The sequence below is a fragment of the Panthera pardus genome, unplaced genomic scaffold, assembly GCF_024362965.1.
Source record: "Panthera pardus isolate Hobbes unplaced genomic scaffold, ASM2436296v1 HiC_scaffold_22, whole genome shotgun sequence".
NCBI lineage: Eukaryota > Metazoa > Chordata > Mammalia > Carnivora > Felidae > Panthera > Panthera pardus.
The window spans coordinates 19045869-19059302 of NW_026526788.1; the positions used below are offsets into that span (position 1 = coordinate 19045869).

Here is a 13434-nt window from a genome sequence, read left to right on the forward strand (position 1 = left end):
GAGCACACAGACGTGCGATCGGAATTACAAATGGTTTGTAGTCAAAACAAGTCACGTCAGTGCTTGAAGAAAATTATATGAAATCCAACTGGAAGATTTCCCAGTGGGGCAGTAATTCCATCTGGGGCTCATTTTCCATGGACACCAACCTGTTTTTCTTCAAAAATATGAAGGAACTTGAAGATTTAATGTTCTTTCATAAACTGAATCAACCATTCACATAAAATGTGACATATTTTAATCCACATACTTTTTGAGAATTTTGGTTTTAAGAACTCCAACATGAAAGTACCCTCTTTGGGCTTTTCTTGACAAGTGTCTTAAGACAAGGAGGCTTCTTAACCCCATTTGTTCATGTTTTTCTCATCCCATAGTCAGACACTGCCTTTCATTTCATTTGCCTTAATGAACTGGATGGTAAATTGATTTTCTAAAATGAAGAGTTATCCCTCAATTAACTTGTTAAATTAAATATCAGCTGTGCCATCAAGGAATTCTTTCCTAGTGAACAATTAAGTTTTACAAGCATTATTCTGTCTGTTCATTCTGGCATGAAAAATATAACACTTCAGGCATCAAGCTTTTATAAACTGTTAACATGTAATCTGATTCATCATGAGAATGCACATTTTGTCCAGTGGGAAGGGTTCTACACAATGCACACTGAAGGAACAGCAAAACCATGAACTGCTCTGATGACTCGATTAGTCATTTCAAGTTCCTTAAAATCATCCCACTGTCCTACCAGGAATCATTCTGTAATTCCCACAGCTGTCTCTATATTTCCCTACCTCCGAAGGCAGGGGGTTAATGACTTGTTTCACTCCAAGTGTGATTCACTACGTTCCTGCCACACTGGACTTCTTGAACCCCCAATATCATTCTTGGGTCTTTGCATTTGCTGTTTCTTCTGCCTGAAAAACTTTACCTGTAAACTTATTGATGTGTCTCATTAATGAGTGTTCTACAAGTTTTAACTCATCTTTAACTCTTCAAAATACTTTTTCCAGATTACTTAACCTAAAGTGTGACACAAACACACCCTCCATCAATCACCATCAGATGACCCTAATTCATTTTGGTTACCAAGATCTGATATGATCCTGTTTGTAGATGCATTCTTGTATTTTATGACTCCCGTCACCAGAACATAAGATACATGAGTGCATCTTTGTGCATCTGTAGCTCCTAAAAGATGGTCAGGAATACAGTAGGCCCTCAACAGTAGAATAACAAAAAGAAAGAAGGAGGAAACAAAGGAAAGAAAGGCAAGAAGGAATAAAAACCAATAGATAGTGCAGCCTCGTCTGGAACTCCAGAGACACAGAACTTCTCAAAGGCCCTTCCTTATTCTGTCTGCTCCAGCAGGGTAAAAAGCCACTTGAGGTTTTGAATGCAGGTTTGAGTCTGGTTCTCTTGGGAGAACGTCATGTGATATGCAAAGGGAAGACCAGTATGTTAGAGCTATACATGAGTTCACATGGCTAGACATGTTAGAACATGTTAGAGCTGTTTGCTCATGAGTTCACACTGGTGTGTGTGTGTGTGTGTGTGTGTGTGTGTGTGTGTGTGGTTCTATTCTACCCAACAACTCATTGATTACCCTCTGGGTCCAGTGTTTTTTCAGCCCTCTTATTGTTTCCCTTACTTAAGCCCACAAACTTCTTTCAATCTGTATGTCTCTACATAAAACAAAATTTGATTTAAATAACCTCTTTTCATTCTGTGTTTCAAATTTTGATTAAAAAAATAAAAATTAAGTATTAAATTATTTTTTACTAAGTAATTTTTTACATATTTCTGTCCACATATTTAGTCATTATGGAATTTCTTCCATTACCATTCTTTTCCATATTTTTACTAGATTAGCAAAAAGCATTCTCAGAAATAAGCTCCCATAATTCAGTCTAGCATTGAACACACTGTCCCCCAGCCATGACTGCTACAACTGTTTTTAGTGCACATTATAATCACATAAAATTAATTTTTGTGCTAACTATAATAGAGAGAAGAGGGTACAACTTGGGTGTCAAATATTAGTGGAAGACACCTCTTCAATGAAATACCATGCAGTTAATAAATATTATGTGATTTTGATGTGTCTGTGTAAGCTCATCAGTTGAAACAAATGTACCATTTTAGTGAGTGATGCTGACAAGGGCAGAAGATATGCATGTGTCCAGGCAAGGAATATTCAGGAAATCTCCATACCTTCTCAATTTTTCTGTGAATCTAAACTGCTCTAAAATACAAAATTTTTAAAAATATAAACAAAGTATATCTGTATTATAATCAAAACTACAAAAAATTAATGTGCACCTGATCTGGGTAAGGATGATAATAAGCACCATGAGAGTGGTCAACAGTTCATGCACTTGAGGGACTTCAAGAGGTCTTTAAAAAAAAAAAAATTTTAACCATTAATTAATTTTATCAATAATAATAAAACAAAATAGCACAAAATTATATTTATACATGAATAAAAGTAAATACCCATCTAAAGTAATTTTCCAATCAATATGAAGATCTTTTTTCATTCACTGAATGCAACCCAGATCTTTGACAGTGAGGATATTTTACGGATTTCCTACAAAGGCTCACTGTGGTGTCTAATCTGCAGAGCTGATGATATCATAGGGGAGCTTAAAAACAGTTACAAAAATTCCTTCTCTGCCAGATAGCACATGAAGAAGTTTTAATGTGAGCTGCTGCCCTAAGCTGCTTTGTATTTCAAAAGTAGACAGAAGGCTTTGGACAAGGAAAAGAGGAAAGCCTCCTGGCAGAAGAGCCTTTGGGTTGGACCTGAGAGAGGCAGGTAGTCTCCACAGACATCATGGGCACCACATAACTTCCAGTCAAGTGTGGGCAATCCTAGCTGTGATTTCTACGGAATCACTGAATCATTGGCATAAGTAATTGGTTGGATTTAATAAGTTCTTTCTGCCAGAAGAGTAACGTTTCAGCCTATCTATGAAACTTCTTTCTGGCAAGATTACGCTGGAATACAAAGGCTGGTTGCTTTCATACTGAGTATCAGCTTTTCTTCAAATGTGTTTTGCAGAATCCTGACTCCTGGAGATTTTCTGCCAAACCCACCTACCCCCATCACAGATTAACAGTCCTGAAGTCAACCTTTCTATTCTCATTTCACCACAAACCCTTTTGGGTTAGTAGGTAATGCTTATTAACAGCCTAGCAGCATTGTAGAATTAAGAGGCAGTACAGCGTAGTAGGGAGAAGCCTGGACTAGAGACAGCCTACCAGGGCTGTCACTGCAGCTTTCCATCTAGGGCTGTGTGACCTCAAGCAGGTTACTTAACCTCTCTGTGTCTTACATTCTTCATGTACAAAATGCCAATGACAATAATCACTGGACATGGTGAGCACTAGGTAAGGGCTATCCTTAGAGCAGCGTTCTCTGGGTTCTCTGTCAGAAAAAAGAAATTTCTGAGACACAAGCAAATGTAACATGCTCTTGTTGATGTTCACATAAAAATCCAAGAAGGCTGCTTCACCCGTGCCTCTGGCCCCTGGACAGAAGCTTCTGACTTCCCGCACAGCAGAGGAATGAGAGCACAGGAATGAGAGTGGTGCACTCAGGTGTAGGAGTTGTTAAATCTGAGACGGTCTGGTATGCGCAGTAGATGGCAGGCCATGCAGATTTGCAGTGCAGAGCCGAGGACAAGGCTTTTCAATGAATTACCCCTGTTGTCTCTCCTGATGGCTTCAGGACATGGACCCTGTCACACTCACATACGTTCTCTTCCAGGACTGGCTAAGTCTCAATGATCTGCTGAGAGACCTTGGTAAAGCAGTCCTCTATTTATGGACGTGTGTCCATTCCACCAGGGATGTAGGCACTGGTTTCCGAGAGTGTGCTGAACTGCCTCCTCTTGTCATTTATGTGTCCCTTCTTATACCTGCATGGCTGGCTGGCAGCATTTCCCGCCAGAGGCAAACCTGGTTCCGGGTCCCAGACCTGACAGAGTGTATCAGCCCCTGCAATGAGGATGCCTCTGAAAGCATCCTCCCTACCTCCAATGAAGCCGAATGTGGTCCTGTCAAATCAAGTGGACCTGGAGTTTTGCTCTGAGGCTAGAACTGGTGTGATGGCATGTAACAAAGTTGACTGAAAATCTCGAGAGCCAGAGAATGAATCGGAACTAAAGTTTCAGAGAGCACAGAGGCTCAAGGCTGAGAAACAGCCGTCAAATTCCAGGAGTCTTCTTGAGTCACCATAGACCTTTTAAACCACCATAGATCCTTCTTTAGGAGGTCTGGAGGGGTCTTCCTATTTATTCATTTTTAAATTTATTTTTATTTTTATGTTATTTTATTTTGTTTATTTTATTTGGGTCTTTGTATTTAAGCTGCATTGCCACTGAAATGTTCTGGTCATTGTGCTACCTCAGGTTGGATTATGATGACAATGATGATACCGTGTATCCCAGTGATTCCCAGACTTCTCTAGTCTTCAGAACCACGTGTTTCTGCTGTGAAGCCATAAGGATTCACTGGTTGATATATGTCCCTGATTTACAACACTTATTTGGTTCTCAGTCACCTGAACCTAATGATGTCCCACCAGCAACAGTGGTACACTGGGTGGAACACTGCTGTGGACTGAGTGCTCCAGTTCTCTCCCACCCCTACCCCACACTCCCCATCTCCACACCCCACTCCTGAAAAAATCCATATGTTGATTCCCTAATACCCAGCGTGATGGTATTTGGAAGTGGAGGCTTTGGGAGGTAATTCCATTTAGACTAGGTCATGAGATGGGGCCCATGATGGTATTCTTACCTTTGTAAGAAGAGGAAAAAGACCAGAGCCCCTCTCTGCTATGTGAGGACACAGCAAGAGGTGGCCATCCACAATGAGGAACAGGGTTCTCACCAGACACTTAAGTCCACCAGCATCTTGATCTTGGACTTCCCGACCTGCAGAATGTGAGAAAGACATGTTTATTGTTTAAGCTAAGCAGTATATAGCACCTTGTGTTGACTGAAGCATGCTCACCATCCACGTGAGCATAATGTTAGGGAGTGAGAACACTGAAAAAGATGCCCATGGAATTCTGATGCTTCCCATACTATGTCTCTGAGAATCACTCTTGTATGCAAACTGCTTAGGAGATTCCTATGAAATATGAGCTATTCATTAATCTGCCTCTGCATACGAAGGTATTATCATTTTTTTAATTGTTTTTCTTTTTCTCTCAGTGAATTTAAAATTCTGTAGCAGAGAAAAACCTAGTAAGTTAAACATTAATAAATGGAAGATAGAGATGTAGACTTTGAAAACTCATATGTTTATATGGTTTCTCCTTCCAATTTATCTGTCACAGGCATTTACAATGTCTAGTAGGTGTTGTCAGATTTCAATGTTCTCAAGTCTATAATAGGGACAATGATCTTGCCCTATCTCACAGAGTAATTAAAGAAAGCAAATTAGAAAAAACAACACCGGGGTGCCTGGGTGGCTCAGTTGGTTGAATAATTTCAGCTCAGGTCATTATCTCATAGCTTGTGGGTTCGTGCCCCGCATTGGCCTTTGTGCTGACAGCTCAGAGCCTGGAGCCTGCCCCTCTGCCCCTCCCCTGCTCATGCTCTGCCTCTCTCTTTCTCTCTCAAAAACATTAATTTTTTTTTTAATTTAAAAAAATAATTAAAAAAATTATAAAGAGAGATACCATTAAAAAATAAATGAAAAGAAAGAAGAACACAAATGTTCCTGGTAGTGTATAAAATATTCTACTAGTTAAAATTGAATTTATTTTAGTTAAATTATCATCATTAGTATAAGAAAGAAATATTTAAAAGTTTATTGTTGCACTAAGTCACTGTTGACACAAATCAATTCTAGTAAGGGGGCCAAAAAGAAGAATAGCCTGTCTTCCAAATGAATAAATAAACAAAAAGCAGAATAAGAGAACAAATTTATGGTGGCCATACAGGAGGTAGGTAGGGGATGGGAGAAACTGGTGAAGGGGAGTGGGAGCCTACATAGGCTTCCAGTAATGGAAGGAAGAAGTCATGGGGCTGAAAGGCACAGCACTGGAAATGCAGTCAATGATATTGTGATCAGGTTGTGTGGTCACAGATGGTAGTTACAAGTGTGGGGAGCACAGCATAACGTACAGAGTTGTTGAGTCATTATGTTGTACACCTGAAACTAATATCACATTATATGTCAACTAGACTCAAATTTTTAAAAAATAGCCTGTTTTTGCTAAGCCCTTTACTAGTGAAAACTAAATTGATATGCAAACAAATATGATAAATAATATGATAAAAATGGCATTTACTAGTTGCTTTGGACTTGACCATGAAATAACCAAGCCATTCAGTGCATTAAATTCCATGATCTGTCTTCAACCACTGCAAGTGAATCAGTTGTGTGATACACATCAGTCATTACATCAGCTGCCCTTTTATTTTATTTTTTTAATTTTTTGTATGTTTATTTTTGAGAGACAGAGAGAGACAGAGTATGAGGGGGGAAGGGCGGAGACAGAGGGAGACAGAATACGAAGCAGGCTTCCAGGCTCTGAACTGTCAGCACAGAGCCTGATGCGGGGCTCGAATTCACAAACCACGAGATCATGACCTGAGCTGAAGTTGGATACTCAACACACTGAGCCACCCAGGCGCCCGTCAGCTGCCCTTTTAGACATGGGCTAGGATCCAATGCTACAGGCACTATGTTTATTTCCAGTAAGCACTTTTGGCCTTGGGCAAGTTGTTCCCATTTATCAGAGAATAGGGACAATTCTGTGGTTTCTTAATTGGGTGAGTGGCTTTGACAGCCCTTCAGAAGCATGAAGAAAGTCCAGTTTTGAGGATCCTCAGTACAAGCATGAGCATATGATAGCCCCAAGAGATAACAGACCTTATGCTGCTCAAACGGAACCAAGGTGCTGGCCAGCATCGTGCTGAGCCCATGGACACATTTTGTTATTGTAATTCTATGTGGCATTCACCAAGGATATGCAGTATATTCACATTTCAAGCCTGCAAATAATTCTTTAACCTTTAATCAAGAAAGCTGGAGAATGCTACCCCTTACCCATTGCTCTATTTCATTTAAAAGAGAAAGCCTTTGCTTCAAGCTTTCTTTGAATTTGGAAACCAAATTATCCATTGTAAAATAACATGAAATTTATAGCATATTAAAAGAATTCTCTCTGGACTTATTTTCATCATATCACTGAGAACACAATATTACGGGTGACTCAGAGGAAATAAATAATTCACCAGCATGTTACAATGGCCCTTTCTGGATTTAATTGTCAAGCCTGAGATATTGCATACTGTTTTGGGGAGAAAACCTAGCATAGGAGTTGATTTTAATGAAGAAACAAAAATGTAAGCATTTAAATAGAAGCAGAACTTAAAGTTATCAAGTCACTGACAAAGAAGCTAGTCAAGGACAATTTTACACTTGTGTTAAAAAAAAGCCATAGGTTGTGTGTGTCCATTGTGCGTCACACGAGCTGGCTATAGTTTGTCTGTGAAAAATGGAGAGATTTGTAAGGGCAGGATAGGGTCTGGCTGGATCACCAAAAGCAGACTTTAAGTGCAACTAACTTTCCAAAGAGTCTTTAATACAAATGCTATTTTTATAATCAGATAAAAATAACACACATTCTAAGCAATCAAGTAACTTTGTAAACAATTTTCGCCTCTTGCATAATGTGGGAAATTTTTCTAATCATATTTTAGTCGGTAAACTTTTTAATAAAACATTTTTACCTGAGGTCTAAAATCCAATATACTGATGTATAACAGACAAAGACAAAAAAAAATGCTTCTCAAGCCTAGGAGTTAACAGAACTAACCAACCTTTTCACCCTACATCTAGTAATCACTCGATTTCAATTTCAACATTTATCAGTCAGGCTTCAATTACTGAAAACAAGATGCATTCCAGCTGGTTTATGCAGAAAGGCTCTGCACCACTTGCAGAATTATTACGGGACTGAAGATATGGTCTGAGCAGCCAGGACGGACTGGACCACCCATGGGCAGCTGACCTGAAAAGATCACAATGGTCTGGACTGAATTAAAGAGCCATCAGCCAGCCACTGACTCCAGTACAACCACCTCTGCTTGGGAAGTTACCAGCCAAACAGGGAAGCTGTTTGGAGGAATCAGAAAATGTTAAGTTCCTCTGTGAAGAAAATGTCTGCACAAGACAGATATTCCACAGCTTCTACCTGGTCACAGAAGAAAGAAGTCACCTCACCTTGAGAAACTAATTCAATATCCATCAAATTTAGTCATACCCAACCCCACTCTGTATATGGTTCTGAGCTTATTCCTATGGATTTACCTCCCACTGGAGACTGTCAAAGTCATTGGACAACCTGTTGAACCAAGATTCTAGGAAAATTTGGGATGACTAACAGCTATAGATAAACCTTTATCATTTCCCTAAAATTTTAAGTGTCATTTTTGACTCTACGACACTATTCAGAAATTGGAGCATTTGAATATTTTGCTAACTGGTACTCATGGAACACATGAGGCTTGTATCTGTGAGATTATGACACCCGGGAGCTGAATATGACCTGAGGTCACCTGGCTCACCCGCTTTGCAGGCCAGCACGTCTAGGGGGTGGTCAGGCCACTGTGTTCTGGCACATGCACTTAAGGAGCATGGTGGCAGGTGCGTTATTTGACTTCATTCCTCCCCATTCTTGCTGTCACCACCACCAGGAAGATGGAGCAAGCATATGCCCCTCTCCCTTGTCTCTTCTCAACCTAAAGCGATGGCTTTCCCATCTCTTGTCAGTGGCAATAGGGACACTGTTGGCGTCACACCCAGGTCCTTGGTGTCACTCTGTCCAGTTACTGTGCCTGTTGCTACCAACCGCTTTCTCCTGCTACCTTCTGTAAAGAGCACCCTGGTTGGTGGACTCTGCCTGCCCAGAAGCACAGCAAGGTGATGACAACTGTCCACCATGTCTGGCCGCCAGTGACTGTTCTGTACGAGGGGCACAACAGCCCAATGCTCTTGACCGTGGAGAACTTGCCACAGGAGCAGACCGGAGCGAGACTTCACCTGGAAACACTTGGCTAGCTTCTCTCTCCAGTATCCTTACTCCCATTCAGGTTTCTCTGGAAAGCACTGCCTTAAATACCCACCACAGACATCTGTGTCTCAGCCCCATTTCCAGAGGCCCACCTGCCACACTGCCTGTCCCCGAACGCCTCCTCAGAGACCGTCTCCCAGCCTGCCCCTGTGTGGCCTCCATAACCACTAGCACAGGACATGGCACCCAGGAGACACCCAAGAAATGTCTGATGAAGGAGTATCAATAGCACTTTTCAAGGAAGATTAAAAACTTGTCGTTGCTGCTGCTTTGTACTTTTCCATGACTCCTGAGTTTACTTTCTGAGCATCTCTGACCATGGGGCAAGCTAGCTTCCTCTGAATTATTCTGTGGTTTTACAGTGCTGTATAACTAAATGTATTGTATATTCTAAGTGTATTGGATTTTCTGATAAACACAATTTTTAAACCATACTATGAAAGAACAAAGTTATCCCTTTCCCAGAACTTTTATAGTGCTTTTCTGCAGATTTTGCTTTTGTCAGAAGACAAGAAACTGCCACCTTTATTTAGTGTTACAACTTGTGAACTGCATTAGAATTCAGTCCAGGCAGACAACTGTGTTGGGTGGATGGCATTAGAGTCCTGGTATCTGGGATAGAGAAGGATATGCATCATTTCCACCCAGGCCCATGATGGCTTCCTAAATAGCTGTGTTGTGTCTCATATCAGTGTGACATGTGGCATAAGGGAACATCACGCAGGATGTCCCAGGACTCCCCTCTCTTTGGAGAATAGCACAGTAAAACGGTATTGGACAAATGCATGAACCCAAGCTTTTCAGATTCCATGCAGTGCCGTGAAACCCTGGACACACTTGAGGTCATTCGCTAAATACTGCTTCATACTGGTCTTTCCAGCAACATTTGCTGCTGGTCTGCTCTTCCTTTCTTCCTTCTCTTTTTTCCTATAACACTTTTTCTTTATCTCTGTGAAAGAACATTTGACCACAACTTTCTTTTCAACTCTTTAAGTTTTAATCATCCGTACACAGCCAAATTCCCTCAGCGAACGCTGAAACAGTTAAAGCACACTATACTTGCCAGCCTGCTGAAGAAACAGAGGAATTTTAAATATGCCAGGGGCTGCATTGGTCTGCCCTCTTGCTTTCCCCTGGTTAAGATTTTTCTTTATTCTCTTACTTCCCTTTCTATGGTGTAGAGTATTTTTGTATTTTGTATCTTTGGGCTTTAGGCCTGTTACAGATTCCTTTGTAACTAGACTACAGATAATGACAGATACTCTAAGAAGTCAGGAACAACACAGCTATATTTATAGAATATTTGCATCTTCACTTAGGGAATGTGGTGGAATAGTATATCAGAACAGGAAATCAGAGGAAATGGCTATTCAGCAGTGGAGAACAAATGCACAGGGCAAAAGTGAAAGGGAATATAGTTTATGAAGCACCAGCCAAGAAAGGAAAAAAATGGTGTGATATTAAAATAATTATGAAGGAAAATGAGGTTCTTTTTTCACACAGCATTTACAAAATGTGTTTTAAAAGAATTTAAATTAATTCATTTTAAACGTAGAGAAATGCATGGTTGAAACTTTAATAACATGGTAATAATATAGTAAAGCCCCACAGTCACCAAGCAGTCATTTTTTAAAGAGAATATAAGTTCAGTGTGAGAAAATTTCTACTTGTCTTGTATGACTACACATAACTTCAAAAAATTTTTTTAATGTTTACTTATTTTTGAGAGACAGAGAGACCGAGCATGAGCAAGGGAAGGGCAAAGAGAGAGGGAGACACAGAATCTGAAGCAGGCTCCAGGCTCTGAGTTGTCAGCACAGAACCCAACACGGGGCTTGAACTCACGAACTGTGAGATCATGACCTGAGCTGATGTCAGAAGCTCAGCCTACTGAGCCACCCAGGCGCCCCTGAATATACATAACTTTTGAGCAATGTTATAGGGAATCACTATTTGTTACCAACGGAGGGAGGAATCCCCCTAAACAAGCCACATAAAGATCATCCCTATGTTAAGCTGGTAATGACAATCTAATATGAAAGTTTTTCAGGGAGGTAGTTTTGAGGAAGTTTTTTTTTTTTAATCGGTGAAAAGAGATTATCAGATTTTAACACAAAGTGGTTTCATTGACTCCTTTTAAAGACTACCTAAAGATATTTCTATTAGTTCTTACATACATTTTGAATTCCTATAAATTTGTAGTATACATTGAAGGCAATGTCACTGACACATTTCTATAAATCAGTATAAAGAGAATGATACTGAGGTTAAGAATATAAAAACAAAGCTCCTGATACTTAAATGAAACAGCATTAATGGTTGTATTAAAAATAGCATCACAATTAAAATTGAGTTCTAAAAAAACTGATTTTGTGAAGTATTTTGTCTTGAATATACGAATACGGGCAACATAGTACAATTTCCCCCTTTCGGGGTTTAGCACTGAGCTGGAAGACCAGACAAAAAGACTGGGATTTGAAATCCTCTGCTGGCTTAAATCTACGCCAACTTTACACAGTTCGAGATGCAGAATCTGCTATTAGGTCCCGGAAAGAAGGAACAGATCCCATGTAAGCTTAATGCTCACTGTGTGCCGGGACCAGAACTCAGAGTGTTGTGTTGCCTCAGACCTCAGATACCATCTGCCAATGGTAGGCACCCTTCCCACCCACACCAAACGGGTGACGTGAAAACAAAATAGAAGTGACTGTGCTGGCACTAGCCATAGAGCTGACAGCCAGTGGCCTTCCTGACCTGGCCTCGGCCTCCACCCCCACGGACCCTGCCTCACACCAAATGGCCCCCTGGCTCTGGGCTCCACAGAGCCTCCCTCTCCAGGCACCGGTGCTTGTTCCCCGCCTTCAAGTTCTTCCCTCCCCCGTGCCCACCCACAGGCTGGCCCTCCTGCAGCCTCTCTCCAGTCATTTCCATTCATCCCTGGATCTTGGCTCCAGTATTGTTTCCTCCCACAAACCTTCTTAGACCCCTTACCCTGAAGTTAGGTCAAGGTCTCTCCTCCTGAGGCATCCTTAACACGCATTCAGAGCCCTTATCTCCCTTTCAAGCTTACATTTACATATGATTGTTTGCTTCATTTTGCCTGTCCCAGAATTTTGGAGGAAGTAGGGCAGGATGTGCTTGTCATTTTATCCCCCAAAATGTGCAAAATCATGCAAATTACAGTAGTTTGAGAATGGGTGAGTACAATATTTAATACAGACTCACTTATCTCAGGGAATTTACATGAAAAGTTATAATTTGTTATATGATATATGCTGAGAAATAAACAACATAATTGCTGTAAATTAGTAGATAGAGAGCTTGTTTGCTGATGTAGTGAACAAGACATCTCCCTAGGGAAGGCTGAATTTGCCTGAACTGAGGCAAGTGGCTTAAGACAATGCTGTAGAGGTAACCTCTACAAACTACAAATAATTGGAATTCACCTCCTCCCCGACCAAAAACAAACAAACAAAAAATCAGATGAATCTATATGACCTTTGCAAGAGAAGTTAGACCATTGCAAGGCTTAAGATCGATCCTGTGATCAAACTTCCATTTCTCCTCCTGAGTCAAAAAAATGGTGGACTGAATTATTAACAACTCTATCTGGACAAACATGAAGTATTGTTCCAGAAGCTGAAACTCACTTCTAACAATTTATGAACATACAACTAATAAACAAATAAAGAAAATATAAATAAGTAAATAAACTGCTTACATGATTCATTAGGATTAAGGAAAAGTTATTTTCAACTAATAAAATGAACTTTATATTTTTAAAAGAAAAACTTTTTCTTAAACTTTCATGCATTTACAAAACCTAGAAAGAGGCTTATCAAGTATTATGTAGGAAAAGATTTAAAATTTCTTTAGAATGTTTTTTATTAGGATATAAGTTATATGAAATAATGCTCTTATGTTTGAAACTTATTCTCTCTGGTGGTTTTATTTTTTTTTTTTTAATTTTTTTTTTTCAACGTTTTTTATTTATTTTTGGGACAGAGAGAGACAGAGCATGAACGGGGGAGGGGCAGAGAGAGAGGGAGACACAGAATCGGAAACAGGCTCCAGGCTCCGAGCCATCAGCCCAGAGCCTGACGCGGGGCTCGAACTCACGGACCGCGAGATCGTGACCTGGCTGAAGTCGGACGCTTAACTGACTGCGCCACCCAGGCGCCCCTCTCTGGTGGTTTTAAATATTTCCTTTATAGTTGTTATATTATTGATATTTTAGCCTATCTTTTTTTAAAAAATTTTTTTAATGTTTAGTTATTTTTGACAGAGAGAGAGAGACAGAACATGAGCGGGGGACGGGCAGAGAGAGAGGGAGACAC

General features: G+C 40.3%; 1 long non-coding RNA gene across 1 annotated transcript in view; it reads right to left on the reverse strand.

Annotated features, from left to right (window-relative positions):
- The window catches only part of LOC109254917 (uncharacterized), a 56026-nt gene extending 51095 nt beyond the window's left edge, over window positions 1–4931 (reverse strand). The window contains exon 1 of the long non-coding RNA XR_002075018.2: window positions 4804–4931. This is a non-coding gene — a long non-coding RNA (uncharacterized LOC109254917). The remainder of the gene's footprint in view (window positions 1–4803) is intronic.
- Between the last annotated feature and the right edge of the window lie 8503 nt (window positions 4932–13434).